We start from the raw sequence: 12,940 nt of genomic DNA, 5'->3' as shown, positions 1-12,940 counted from the left end.
TTTTCAAATATGCTAATATATTTTAAAGCTTTTCTTTAAATGTCCAATCATGTCCCCTAACTGGCAAATCAGCAGCAAAAAACATGCTTCATTTTTTAATAGTAGTATTAGAATGCAGATGCACCAGATTCAATTGCTGTGAATGGGTGATACGTATATATGATAGCACCAAAAGTAAATATTTGCAAAGGTTTTGTATATGTCCAAAATTATTTTTCTTCATGACTGTGTGAATAATAATCCAAATTATAAATGGGAATTTTTTTGCTAGTCTTTTCTTATCAAAACCCATTAGTACTCCAGCTAGAGTTAATAAAAACACCGTGTGATGCATCAAACAGCTAAATGTAATGCATAACAAAGGTTCTAAGAAAGAACTACATGAACAAGCAAAATCTAAGGAAAATAGAGACAACAGTAAAAATAGGCAGGGAAGCAAATTAATTACATTTCTTTATACATGGTAAACCTGTTAGATCAGATTTATGTTAATGAGATTGTCTTATGCATATTTATGATGAGAAAATGAATCTTGGTGCTTAGATATTGTATTCTGAATAGGAAAGTGCAGAGAAGCATGCACAAAAATATTATATTAGTTGTTTCTGAATCAGGGAACTCACAGAATTGTTGATATTTTTTAGAAGGAGGTCCTCAGACCTACCAAAACATAGAGATACTGAAGTGTGGCTTGACGATGGTGTTCTGGAAAATCATCATGAACTGTAAAGGAGTTAGTTGAAAACAATGGCAACTTTACTTTAAATTGCTAAACAGGAAAGAAAACACAGGGAAGGGTCTCCATAACAGAATGTAAAGTCATAGATATTCAGCTGAACAACTCTATTGCTGCACACTGCTAATGGTGTTGGACCAGTGGTGATAGCAGTCCTTTATAAGTCACGATGACTGAGCACACAAGCACCGACAGAGGCAAGTTTAGGCATTGGTTCTTCAGTTATGTCTCATTGGTTCAAAGCCAATGACACAGTCCATTAAAGAGAAAATAATATAACAGGACTTCACTGGCGCTTTACACGACTAATTCCACGGTCAATGACAACTGGTTATGATTTTCTCAATGTATTTCTCCCAGTGAGACTCCTGACTCTATATGCCATCACATCAGAGATCCATTCATTTAATAGAATCATAGAATGATAGAATATCTGGAGTTGGAAGGGAGCCATGAGGGTCATCTAATCCAACTCCCTGCTCCTTGCAGGACTACCTAAAACTAAACCATATGACTAAGAGCGTCGTCCAGATGCTTCTTGAACTTTGACAGGGCTGGTGCTGTGACCACTTCCCTGGGGAGGCCTTTCCAGTGACCAACCACCCTCCCAGTGAAGAAGCCCTTTTCAGGCCTATAATAAATGCAATTAAAGGGGACTGGAATCAGAACGAGTGAGAGACCCTTTCTAAAACTTCCACTTACATTTCAACCTGGAAACACAGCATAGAAGACTCTATATTAACACTGAGCTCAAAAAGAGTAGATACAGTAATCGAAGCTGATTTTACAAGTGGTAAAACAGTTTGACAAATCAATCTTAACTTTACTCATATTATTCCTGTTCATCAAATATGTAGTCAACAATTTAACTTAATTATTTCAGTAACTCAACAATATCTATTCCATTGATTCTGATATTTTTGAATAACCTCCAAAAGAGTATTACATATTATTGGGGTAACTTGTTTAGTCTGCAAATGTCTTCCATCTATCCATAACATGAATAAAATGGATGGTTATGATGAGTTACATTTGGCTTTAAGGTCTCCAACATGGAATACAAAAACAAAACTTAGAAGAGAAGCACTTTTTAACATTCAATCCATTTGTTTTATCTGGAACCTCTTCTGTCTACCCCTGAGAACTCTTTGGTATGGGAAAATTTCCAAATATTATTTATAAGAAATTACTGATTAATTTTACAAAAGTAGCTCAGTGCTGTGTATTAGTGGTGAATTTGAATTCACTTCATTTAAAATGAAGTGGATAATAATAATACTACTAAATGACAAGGAAATTCCTTTACTTTCATGCATTTAAGTGAGAGAGAAAAATTCAGAGCTTGTATCTATCCCAACACTAAGCCCCAAATCTATAAAAAAATTACATGTGTTTAAGTTTGGATGTATGGAAGTCAGCGGAGCTTCTTAAAATACACAGAGATAAACATTTATATAAAATATGGAAATGTTAAATGTAGCACAGTTAACCCGAATATGAGCATCACGTCTGGTGTTAGACTGATTTTGATTGATTTCATGTTATATTTTATTACATGACATTCTGTTCAGACTCATGTTTATCATGTTGATTTTTGAGTAAAGGATGCTGTGAGTAACAAGTAATACTGATCACATATTTCTTTAGAAATATCCACATAAAAATATTGTAGCAATCAATTTGTATATAGTATCATAACCATAAAGTATCAAATCTTCATGCAGTTACAGGAACTGGGAAATCTTTTTTCCACATTGAGACACTGAAATAATTTTTCCTAGGAAGAATTTTTTTCAGATAGAAACTTTACAACAGAAATGACAGTCTTTTTGCACTTCACAAATTCTTAAATATGAGTACACAAATAAAATGCAGAAGAAAGAGACATTTCCTTTCCTGTTCCTATACAACAGCAGCACTTCATAAAGCATGAAAGGCTGATTTTTCACTTGCTCTGCTGCAGCTCTACATAACATGAAGGCTGTTCTATGTGGAGTGAAAAGTCCCTTCAAAAACACAAGCCCTGCACATGGTCTGCATGAAACAGGCAAGGAAGAGGTGGGAAGGGAGAGACAAGCAGGAAGCTTGGCTCTCCTCCTCTCCCCAGGCCCAGACAGTGGAGCTGGCTTGGCTAAGGGGTGTAAGCTATACACTTCTTCTGGATGCATACTTGGCATGAGAGGATCATCATTTGTAAGCTTTGCAGATTCCGTTTCATGAATTATTGTTTTGTTTTCTGCATTCTCCAGCCATTTAATCTGTCTGGTGCTTTGGCATTTCTTTCATATCTTTGGAATGTGTTTGCTTCTAAAACAAACACAAATATGGCCTGAGGGGGGAAAAAAATCAGTCTGTGCTTCGACCTGCCCATTGCATCCAGAAATCCTTTGATCATTTCACTCCCATATACATGTATTAATGTAAAAGAGAGATATGTAAAAGAGATATGTGACAATGAGAAGAAATGTGTCTCAGCACAGAGGAGGTTGGAGGCCACAGTCACCTTTCTGTCTGTTTTATGAGGGTATTCTTCTACTGACACATACTCATAGTGAGTGTCTAGATTGCTCTTCAACCTGGGCTGGTGGCAAAATGCCCAGCGTAACTCTATGCTCCAACAGAGTGATAAAAGATGGTTAAGATCTGTGGCTTTGGTGGATAGCATCAGTGCTGCCTGTGGCGGGGGGGGGGGGAGTGATTACACTGGCTGTTGGTCAGGGCGGAAATCCCATTTTCCAGATACCCTGCAGGAGTCTAGCTGCATGTGGTCCTTTACCAAAAAAAAAAAAAAAACCCCAACCAAAACAGCCCTTTTCTGCATTGTAAGCATCATACTCTAGGCTCAACATAACCTTCTTCGCTACACTTGCTTGCACATAATCCCAGTCTCTCTTTTCCTCACACCAACACTTTTGAATCAAAGCCACATTATCTTCCTTACATCTCATACATTTGCCTTGGCCTTCCTTCAAGTTCAGATTTGTTCACCTCACAGTCTACCTTACATTTCTAAAACCATGTCATCATCCAGTTTCCCATTTGTATCCTCTTATTGCCTGCATTTCTACTCTAGCTAAGCAGAGTGATAGACAAGATTCTTCATCGCTTAAACCACCAGCCTACCATCCTCAGCCAAAGAAGGTATTCCAAAGTAGCATGAAAAAATAACATCCACAAACCAGTATACATGAAAGAAAAACACCTTATCTTTCCAAATAAGAGGCTAAATTGCAGTTCTGAACTATGAGATGATTATAATTTTTGTCTATTACATATATGCAAGTCTTTGAAAGAGAAGAGAAGAGAGGCTCTCTGATCTCACTGACACAGAATGCTCAAGCAAAATATTTTTACCTTAAAATCTTGGTCGGAGTCTATTTTTTTAGCAAGATATCTCGTTTGACAGCAAAATGTTAACAATGACGCATCACTGCTAACACATGACAACCACCAGATTTTTTTCTGTTCAGACTAAAATCTCATACTATCTCTTCAATATCTTTCTGTGGATGTCTCCCTCAGGTGGGGGGAAATGTGGCTAAAATAATCTTTTTTCCTGATGTTTCCTTGACTTGTGAACAACCCCACAATCTGCATGCCACTCAGGCTTGTAATTTTATCAGTACTAAAATCCTTCTAAATTCTTATGTGATCTATATAGTATTTTGTAAACTCTTTCTGCATAACATCTCAAAGAACATCGTAAGTTAAAATTCGGAAGTTCTCATCATCTCATAGGTTGAGGACTACTAAAGCCTTCATCCAACTCTTGCTTTATGATCTACACAGCCCATTCCTTAGATTATTTTGCCTCTTTGTGAACTGATTTCACCTTCTCTAGCTGAATTCTATCTATAATACCAAAATAAACAATTTTAAAGTGTCTTCTGCACCATAGTCCCAGCCTTATCTTTTATTCATTATCAAGAAGCTCCTTCCTATGCTGGTCTAACTCATGATACAGGAATCCACTGCCCATTTATTACCTATTCCAATGTACAAATCCATGTTTCCTCCTGAGTCCCATCCCTCTTGTGGGAAAAGGACTCTGTAAATATTTCTCCTTCCATTGCAAGTGAAGTCTAGGAAAAATTCTTGCCAACAGTTAAGATTGGATGCACTTCTGTGACTCAGCCATGACCAATAGCGTTTCATAGCTTCTTTGAAAACCCAGTGAATCAGTGTCTCCTTTCAAAAGTCCATGTTTGTATGTGTATATACCTATCAATATTTCAATTATTATACCTAACACTTAAATAGCACTTAAATAATGAGTATTTCAGGAGGCAACAGTACAGCACTGAGGTAACAATAAAACCTCCAAGTATTATAATAATTCTTGTTCTTGGAATCTCAGATGTTTTCCTTATGCAAATATTTAGGGAACCACTAGAACTTCCTAGAAGGAAAAGAGGTGCAGAAAGTCGTCACAAGAGCAGGCAGAAGTTTCACTATGCAAACATAATCATAGCAGCCAGCATAGTCTAAACGTTTCCGCGAATCAAAAATGAAACAGCCATGTCTCCCAGTTATACCTCCTGACAGACAAAAAGTTATTTTGGTATCAAACAAGCTGAGCTGGTAACATACATCTCTACCTATAGCAGAAAAAAGATAAATTTAGTCCGATTTATCACTAGTGTCCTCATCCAGCATTGCAAAAAGCTTATTTGTTCCATCCCAGAACAGTGGGAAGGGAGGGACCCAGCAGTCTCTGTAGCCTTAATGATCTCCTAATCTTGTTGCAGACAAAAACAGTTAAAGAGAATTATTTGCTGGTCATACCCATAAGCTTTACAGGAAAGTGGATAGAAGAACGCCTGCTAGTTTATCATCTGTATTTCTACTTTGGAGTTATTTCTTCATGGCATGTTGTCCACTATTTATTAGTGCAGACTACTACTGCACAACACTTCTGGAAAGTTCCTCAGAACGTAATTTTTACAACCTGTTTTGTAATTCTATACTTTATAATCCCCTAAACTCAACCCGAGAAATCCTGAAAGTCCGATGTTATCGACAGATCAGCTAACAAAATTTCATTTCTTCCCAACAACACACCCCAAGACCACTAAAAACAGATGTGAAAGAGGGTGTTTTCATTTAAGGCTCTGAAAAGTTATTATTAATTGCATGTTACTGCCCTCTATGGGTTGAACATAGTTGAAGGTCAAGCTGAGGTGATGAGACATCATTAAGGAAAACTTAACAGTAAAAGGCATGTTTTTCCATTGACTTGTAGCAGTGGGTCCTCTTCCACTTTCCCATCATGCTGAACGATAAACACTCTCAGAAAATGGCAGAATTACTTCTAAGAAGACCATAACCTGTTTAGATCTGTAGGTCTGTATGCCTAGCCATATTGGAAAATTCCTATTTGTATCCAGAGGATTTTTAATCTATTTTCTGATAGTCTGAGGGGAATTATTTCTTAATTATTTCATTACATTGCAATTCAGAATATTCTTCATGCTTGTCTTCATCTGAAGAAAAATCCAAAGTGTTTATAACCTCTCTTCTGAGAACTTCAAGGGGAAAGTATATCTTACTAGGCTCAATGTCCTCATTAATTCACCTGGGGATATTAAGAATAAAGGAGAGGATTTCTTTCTGTCTTAGAATTCTTTTTATTTTGTGGCCAAGTTTAATATTTCTCCTATGCAGCAGAGACCACCATTATTCTCAAGGCTACATTTCCAACAGTCAGAATGAAATTAGGAACTGAATCCAAAGCATGGGAGAGGAGTATACAATTTGCCGTTACAAGATGTTACAAAGAAACTTCTTATGAATACACTCTCTGTCAGAAGAATACACTAAGTATTCCAGATGCAATTATAAATGTTCCGCTATGAGACAATCTGCCTTGTTATGTCTGCAGCGAAACAGCAATGAAACACAGATTTTGTTCTTGATCTGTACCTCTTCTTCTATTCATGTTCCGAGCTGGGTTCAAAATATTTCCCTGGTTCATTTGCATCTGATATTTATTTCAGCAGAGAGCACAGGAAATGAAACTGAGCTTACCAAATGGATGGAGGCAATAAAAACATTTGCTAAATATTCCTGGACTCTTCAAACCAAATATACTTGATGCCTTTTTAATCAGAGACAGAATATTTTCAAATGATTCATCAAAAAACATTAACTGTTTATTATTAATACCATAAAAAGACTTTCAAGATTCACTGTATCAAAACGCTTCTCTTTCTGCAGCACCCTCCAGACTTTTGAGAGAAGTCAAACTCTTTTTACATACTTTCTTAAACGGTTAGGAAAAAGCTTTTCTCCTCTACTTACAGGTTCCTTTGAAAACAGTATCTGCCTGGCTAGCTGTTACCATCCAGAATTTTTAAAACAGGATATGTGTTATGGAAAGCAGAAACATAGTATAGAACAAGCATAATGTGACTTTAATGTCAATGCTCATTTCTCTAGCTTTTGATGCATGGTAATCCCTCTGTTTTACAAGGGTATTTCAGGAGGGCAGTTTACTTGTAGACTATTTCTTCTTGGTTTAGAATCAGCATATTTTCATGGTGTGCAAATGAAGTTAACTAATAAACCTGGTTTTAATGAAGTTTTACTTTCCTTGATGTAGTATCATTAAAGCCTTTTGATAGCTGACCAAGTAGTTTAAAGATGAAGTACCTCATGATGAGGTATGTTCCTTCCCTGCTTCCTCCTTTTACTCAACAAGGAGTGGAGTGCAGTCCTGCACTTTTACATGTACATCAAAGAAACAGGAGGTGGAAGGAAGAAAAATCACAGCTTTTCCTCATTTGCCCACATTTTAAAGACCTTTTCTATGAAGCTGTATTTCTCCAAATCACCGAACAGGTAATATCTTTGCTGACATTTCTAATATCATCTATCTGCTCATTTAGGTTTCATTGCTTGAGAGAGAGTCCTATTTTCAGAAGGTTCTGAGCACCCTCCTTATAGATTTGGGATGTTGCTATCTCAACACTGCAGTACACAGAATACTTGCTTATTTTTAAAGATCTCTGTTCCTAGTATTAAGTCTTTCATACGTAGCTTGGAAAAAAAAAGCATATTAAAATGCAATAAAACTGAAGACTAATGCTGTATAGCAGAATCTCTTATCTTAAACGAAAAAGATGTGATTATTGTGTCTTCTTCACCTAAAGTTATTTTCAAAGCATATGACAGATTCTATCCCTTTTTTCATTTCTCACTGATTTTCTCTTAAAATTTAACTTCCTAAAAGAATATTGCTTAGATTATTTGAAAACAGTAACTTAACCCTACAGAGTTTGACCTTATATTTCCTTCAAGCAAAAAAAGCTCTACATTAGATAAATCCACATACAGTATCAAATTATTAAAAGTATTTAAATGAGTCAAAGAATGAACTGAAGCCAAGACTTGTTCACCCAAGATTTGAATATTCAGTTCACTTTTTCTTTCCTTTCCTCTTTCCTCTTTTATTTTTTCTTCTTTTCTTCTTTTCTTCTTTTCTCTCTTCTCTCTTTTCTTCATGGTGACATGAAGAAAAATGAGAGCAGACAATAAGGTCATGAAGATGTGAGTTATGAATGAGCATGTGTGTCCTCTGGCACACTGTCAATCACCAGGCTGATAACAATTCAATACAAACAGTTCAGCGGCACTTTATAACAGCACTAGTTACAATAACTCATCTCAGCTTTGACAGGCTACTTTATTTTAGAGAAAAACACATACTCTGTATGTTAAGTGTAAGGTTGGTAAGTGTCTGCAAACAAACCAAATAAAACATTTGTACATGTTGTTAATCATGTAGGAAAATCCAGGCGCAGCAGTAGTTATTTACTACTCTGCCCTTAGCTACTACTTTAAAAATTTGTCGCTCCTATTAAACAACCTACAAAGACTTGTGGTTAAGATTACCATTACATTTAGATAATTAACTGTTAATTATCTGAATGTTGAAGCTCTGCATTAAACATATAATTCCAAAATTATTAAGCCCACCTAGAATAGCTCTGAGAGAGACAAATAAAAAACAATTTCAATGTAGGGAGATATTTTAAACTCGAAATTTACATTTTCCATCGCTAAACTGAGGGATGCTGAGGAATGTATGCTACTGAATTCTGAAATATTCAGCAAAAGGAGGTAGCAAAAAAAGGAGAAGAAAAAACAACAACAACAAAGCAGATAACAGAACTGCAACAATCTACAGAGTAACGGTGCCAAAAGATAGGAAAATGTTAGTGATGAGTATGCAACAAGGTGAGTTTTACTTTAGGGATATGCTGCTGAAAGTGATGAGCTTACTCAAGTTCCAGTGACTTCAATGAAGATTTATGATTCTCTGCACTGACGAGAATACATTAAAAATAAGTTTCTCTCTAATTTTTCAGAGTTATATTTTGACAGGACCCAGAAACACTATTTAGTATGTCTCTGCCTTCTATAAAAACACTTGAAAAAGAAACATCAGGCTGATCAAACGGTATCTTTAAGAAATTATTTGATCCAGGCAAAATGTATACTGCCTAAGTACATTAGTATGCATGAAAAATTGGCTTCACTTTTAAGGATAACTTACAAAATCACATAATTGCATTTTCACAGTGCATTATAGAAAGAAGGAAAACAGCAAGATGAAACACTGATATTCAGCTTTCAAGCTTTTTATTAGACAGTCTGCATATATTAGTCTCAGCAGGTTTTCATAATAAGAGTTAATGACAAAGTCTATCCATCCATCCCTTTCATTTCTTCCTTTGTGGAAAAGCATTAAGATGATTTTCACTTTCCAAGACATCTTTTCCCCAATTTTCATTTCCAAAATTAACATCACTGTAATAAAGGAACATGCATTTCAGCAAGGAACATGCATTCCAATGAACAAATTTGATAAATAAACTTATACCACTGATGAAATTCCTTTTTTAAAATGAACCAGTTTTGGAATTCTGGAATCTCATAGTGAATATCTTCAGAGCATCAGAAGGCATTAACAGCTCACCCTGTCATGAGCGCCAGCACTTGCAATATTTCTAGGAGCTAAATGGCAAGACTCTTTGTTCTGAATTGCTGTAAGTACTGAGTTGAGAAAAGCCAGTTTCAAAAACACTTTGATAAAAAGCGACTGGTAATTCACCTGGAGACAGGATTTTGTTTCAAGCAGGTAGGCATTTCAAGGAACAATTAAGTTGCTCATCAGCAAAGATGAAGTTATATTTTAAAAAAAATTGTTTTGGAAAAGAAATCTATACTGGGAAGGCAAGAATAATTTATTGATTTTCTTTGAATTATTATGTGAGTATCACTTTCTTGAAACTTTGATTTATCTATTAAATCTACTAGATTTCATTATAGCCAGCTTTTATTTATAACCAAGCAAACTCTTCTGTTTCTTGTTTGCATCTTTCTACATTCCCATGATACTCTTTCCATCAAGTATACTTTTATGTGCTTAGGCTCTTAAAATACATCTTCATTCTGTATGTTATCCTTACCAATAAGAACAGAGAAATAAAACAACTCCTCTTTGTAAGAGGATTGATTACCTTGTACTACTTCATCCTGTCTTCATTTCCTAGCCCTCCCAGCCCTCCTTTCTCCTCAAATGCAAAAATTTCTTCTTCATTTCCTAGTATAATCCACCTTAATTTGATTTTGGTTTTTAGGTAGCTTAAGGGATACAATTGTGATTGCTTGGATTTCTTTTTTTTCCCTTCAGTTCTACTGCTAAGACTGAGTAACAATAAACATCAAAGCCATTTTACAAGATCATTAACATTTCAAGCAACTTAGGTCCATTTTGTCTCAAACCTTGTCACACCTTTGTTTTAATCACATTTTACAGGTCTCCTCAGATTGTTCCCATCTTAGAGTCGAGGCAACTGTAATTCTCTGGAAAACCAAAGCTTGAAAGAGAAATAATCACAGTTATAAAAACTCTAGGAAGACTGTGCAACTGTTACAACCCTCCATAGTGACAAACATAAGGACAGTGTGCTAAACATTGTGCAATGCTAGATTCCTTGGAGTATAAGATAAAAGTCAAAGCTTTACTTACAGTGACTGCCTAAACAAATGCAGAACGAATACAGTGAGAGATGTAACAAAACATCAAGATCATAAAAACACATTTGCAGAAATGAGAAAACCTCAAATCTGTCATGTTTTTCCTCCTATAGAGAATACTCTGAATACCAGATTTGAAGACGTGAGGCAAAATCACATACCAAGTTTCAGCTTTTTATTAAGCAGCTTTAACTCTAACTCACCTTCTACACATTTTAAGTGTAAAATCAAAGAATGTCAAAATAGTGTTGATATCCTTTAAGAACCATACTTTAGATCGCCTTTTTTATTTTTTCTTTTCTTTTTTTTTTTTTTCCCCATTAATGTTCTCCTTTATCAGTTGGATTATGGAATGAGAGTAGGAATACAAACTTGTTGTCCTAATAGGAGGTGCATGCCCCTAATAACTCTAGAACCAGCGGTGACATTCATGTTGCATCCTGACCTCAGAGCACCCAGCGGGGAGGGAGCTGGCTAGGCACAGCCCCCTGAATGCCTCGGAAAGTCTGTGCATGCGACCAGCCACAGTGAAACTGGGACATGGGCAAAACCCACATCTCAGGACCACAGATCACACGAGATACTGCCAATGTGTATTTGTCCAAGAAGTCTTTTAGGAGGACAGTGAAGCATCTTTCTTTTCATGTATATCTGTGCCCATCTATTCAGGTACACTGTCTGAAATAAGTCGGATGGTGTAGAATTGTTTGGCACTTTCATTGTCTTTACTGAATGTTGACTAAAACTTTCAGCTAGGACAGAAAATATTGCTGAGCTGCAACAAAAAAGTGACTTTGTCAGTTTTCTCTGTGGCCACTGAAACAGAAAGCAAATACATCTCTGTCTCCTAAAAATGACAGAAATTAATCTGGTCTAGATGTTCTTACACTGAATCAGTGTTTAATACAAACTAAATGGGAAGATTGATAAATTGCTCGACTCAGCTAAGTATCTACCAGTTTGGATACTTATTCAATATTTAATTGAATTTCAAACCTTTCAGGCAGTGGGACCAAACTTCACTTACTCTATTGGCACGTCTTATGTTGGAACAATTTATCACTGTTTGTGGCCAATCCTGGGCAAAGATGTGCTTGGAAGTGGAGCACCTTACTCTAGACAACCACATGGATCAAGGCACTGTCTAAGTGACACAGTGGGCAGGCAGAAGCTGTGCTGGTGGGACTAACTTTTCTTCTCTGAAACTTTGACAGTTAGTGGCTAAGGTCAGAAGAATTTTTCTATTCACAGTGTCAGGGTGTTTACAAAAGCAGTTCCACGATGTGGGAATCACGGAATCAGTCTGTGTGAAAGTCCTCTCAGCTCTTCAAAATATGAAGATTTGTTCATGAAGAATTAAATCATTATCATTACAGATTCCTTGAAAAATAAAAGCCCCAAGGCAAAGCCAATTCAGCTGAACAAAACATCTGGAATCTTTCAGAGATTTTGTTTGGTTTAATCAATATTTCAATTTAGCAATTCACCTCTAATACCACCTTGATTCTGTATATAAAACTGAATGTAAGGAGTGGGAAGACATATCTTTACAGGGATTCTGCTGAGATAAAAATAAAAAATTTGAAAAAAAAAAGGAAAACAAGTACATATATCTGCTGTAAACTAAAAATACTTAAAAAAAAAGTAAGATTCTTTCAGGGCAGTTCGATAAAATCCTAAGACTAGTAATAATTCTTAATTATTACTTAATTCTTATTTAAGAATTACTAGCAATAGTAATTCTTAATTCTTGTACAATGAAATTAAAACTTTCAAGGTTTTACTAAATATTTCATCTGTCACTTCTCCAGGACAAGGATTGACATGAATATTCCCTACTAATTGTCAAAGAGTATCTTATGCTTTTTCAGACATATAAGAGAGTGACTACTGTCAGTCAGGTGTCATCCCTATTTTGATGTAGTAGGAGGTTCACTGTACTTCTTTCTTTGTGACATTTACTTTCACAGCCTATTTGTATTCTAATAGAATATTCTTTTCTATTGGATTGTAGTTTTTGGGCTTGTAGAAATATAGAACAGATCCTCTGGGATATTAGATGAACCAGACGGACAGACTCAGGGGAATCAAAACACTAAGGCTGAAAAAAAATAGTAAGCTCTTTATATAGTGAAAGCTCAATCAAGTATTTTTCAGCTT

At 35.8% G+C, this 12,940-nt stretch overlaps 1 protein-coding gene across 1 annotated transcript in view; it reads right to left on the bottom strand.

The window, feature by feature from the left end:
• The window catches only part of MALRD1 (MAM and LDL receptor class A domain containing 1), a 294,175-nt gene that overhangs the window by 112,772 nt on the left and 168,463 nt on the right, over nucleotides 1–12,940 (bottom strand). The window lies entirely within an intron of this gene.

This window comes from Calonectris borealis, chromosome 2 (assembly GCF_964195595.1).
Source record: "Calonectris borealis chromosome 2, bCalBor7.hap1.2, whole genome shotgun sequence".
Lineage (NCBI taxonomy): Eukaryota > Metazoa > Chordata > Aves > Procellariiformes > Procellariidae > Calonectris > Calonectris borealis.
The sequence above is the reverse complement of the archived record's forward strand: the minus strand, read 5'-3'. Positions and strand labels throughout refer to the sequence as shown.